Source organism: Colletes latitarsis, unplaced genomic scaffold, assembly GCF_051014445.1.
Source record: "Colletes latitarsis isolate SP2378_abdomen unplaced genomic scaffold, iyColLati1 scaffold0007, whole genome shotgun sequence".
In the NCBI taxonomy this organism is placed as follows: domain Eukaryota; kingdom Metazoa; phylum Arthropoda; class Insecta; order Hymenoptera; family Colletidae; genus Colletes; species Colletes latitarsis.
The window spans coordinates 820,001-822,500 of record NW_027488367.1 but is presented as its reverse complement, the minus strand read 5'-3'; the positions used below and the strand labels follow the sequence as shown (position 1 = coordinate 822,500).

At 51.1% G+C, this 2,500-nt stretch overlaps 1 non-coding gene across 1 annotated transcript; it reads left to right on the top strand.

Annotated features, from left to right (window-relative positions):
- The first annotated feature begins 2,223 nt into the window (after positions 1-2,223).
- Positions 2,224-2,378, top strand: LOC143350627 (5.8S ribosomal RNA). The gene has a single exon (XR_013081188.1). It is a non-coding gene; the product is annotated as a 5.8S ribosomal RNA (ribosomal RNA).
- Positions 2,379-2,500: the final 122 nt, after the last annotated feature.

The following is a 2,500-nucleotide window of genomic DNA, read 5'->3' as shown; positions in this document are numbered from 1 at the left end:
AAGATCTCGAACAAAAACAAGAAAACGTCCATTACTAACGAAAGAAAGAAACGAAAGAAAGAGGAGGAGAAGAGAAAATAAGACCCATCGTTGCGACGATCGAGGATGTCACCCGCCGTCAATTTTTCCATTATATACGCGTCTCGGTCGGAGATACGATGCTGGCTGTTTACGTTGCGCTCGCTCGAAGAGGAGACGACGACCGATTGTCACACACAACGCGCAGGGGCCGAAACAAAGCGCCCAAGGATCTACAGCCGAGGAACGAGACGCCGTCGAACATCGTTTCGCGACGTTCCTTTACGGTTTGAACTTGCGTATCCCGCTTTGCCCGGTGGCGTGTGTGCTCGTCGTCGTGCTCCGAACGAAACGTCCTGATGACGGCGAGGAAGTAATAAAATAATATACATCCTTACGGGTAGCCTGAAGCGAATCGCAAACGAACGACAACGCGTCGATTGTGCGGCCATCGTTGCTCGCGCGACTAACGACGACCAGCCGAGAAGGCTGTAGTTTATCGCATCGATTTCATCGAGCAACCGATGGACGCTGCCGCGTTCGTTCGTAAATGAATGTTATACATACTCACGGATAGCCTGAGGCGAATAATCGCAAACGACGACGCGTCGATTGTGCGGCCATCGTTGCTCGCGCGACTAACGACGATCAGCCGAGACGGCTGTAGTTTATCGCATCGATTTCATCGAGCAACCGGTGGACGCTGCCGCGTTCGTTCGTAAATGAATATTATACATACTCACGGATAGCCTGAGGCGAATGATCGCAAACGACGACGCGTCGATTTTGCGGCCATCGTTGCTCGCGCGACTAACGACGACCAGCCGAGAAGGCTGTAGTTTATCGCATCGATTTCATCGAGCAACCGATGGGCGCTGCCGCGTTCGTTCGTATATGAATATTATACATACTCACGGATAGCCAGAGGCGAATAATCGCAAACGACGACGCGTCGATTTTGCGGCCATCGTTGCTCGCGCGACTAACGACGACCAGCCGCAACGGCTGTAGTTTATCGCATCGATTTCATCGAGCAACCGATGGACGCTGCCGCGTTCGTTCGTAAATGAATAATATACATACTCATGGCTAACTTGAGGCGAATAATCGCAAACGACGACGCGTCGATTTTGCGGCCATCGTTGCTCGCGCGACTAACGACGACCAGCCGAAACGGCTGTAGTTTATCGCATCGATTTCATCGACCAACCGATGGACGCTGCCGCGTTCGTTCGTAAATGAATAATATACATACTCATGGCTAACTTGAGGCGAATAATCGCAAACGACGACGCGTCGATTTTGCGGCCATCGTTGCTCGCGCGACTAACGACGACCAGCCGAAACGGCTGTAGTTTATCGCATCGATTTCATCGAGCAACCGATGGACGCTGCCGCGTTCGTTCGTAAATGAATAATATACATACTCATGGCTAACTTGAGGCGAATAATCGCAAACGACGACGCGTCGATTTTGCGGCCATCGTTGCTCGCGCGACTAACGACGACCAGCCGCAACGGCTGTAGTTTATCGCATCGATTTCATCGAGCAACCGATGGACGCTGCCGCGTTCGTTCGTAAATGAATAATATACATACTCATGGCTAACTTGAGGCGAATAATCGCAAACGACGACGCGTCGATTTTGCGGCCATCGTTGCTCGCGCGACTAACGACGACCAGCCGAAACGGCTGTAGTTTATCGCATCGATTTCATCGAGCAACCGATGGACGCTGCCGCGTTCGTTCGTAAATGAATAATATACATACTCATGGCTAACGTGAGGCGAATAATCGCAAACGACGACGCGTCGATTGTGCGGCCATCTGTTGCTCGCGCGACTAACGACGACCAGCCGAGAAGGCTGTAGTTTATCGCATCGATTTCATCGAGCAACCGATGGGCGCTGCCGCGTGCGTTCGCCCGATTGCGCGTGAAGTTACTGTTCGGAACCAAGAATATACGGGTGTATTATACCCGTTGGTCGCAGCCACGCGCAAAGGCTTTTGAATGTACTGTACGCCCGGCCGTCGAACGATGGTTTTCCGTCATTCAGGAAACAAAAAGAAACTTTTGTCGTCGATATGGCGCGTTCAATCCTCCGTCGATACGCTGGTCGGAGGTGCGAACATCGAATATTTTTAAAGCAAAGAACAAGGAGCATTTTTAAATACAAAGAGAAAAATTGTAAATTGTATATGATTACCCTGAACGGTGGATCACTTGGCTCGTGGGTCGATGAAGAACGCAGCTAATTGCGCGTCAACGTGTGAACTGCAGGACACATGAACATCGACATTTCGAACGCACATTGCGGTCCACGGATAAAATTCCTGGACCACGCCTGGCTGAGGGTCGTTCACTTGTCCTAAAACTGCTTGCGTTGTTCTCAGATTCCCTAACCCCGCCGTCGTTTACCTCTCCTTTCGGGGAGATGGCGAAGAACGTTTCGGAGCCGGGTCGATGAAGAGAAAGGTATC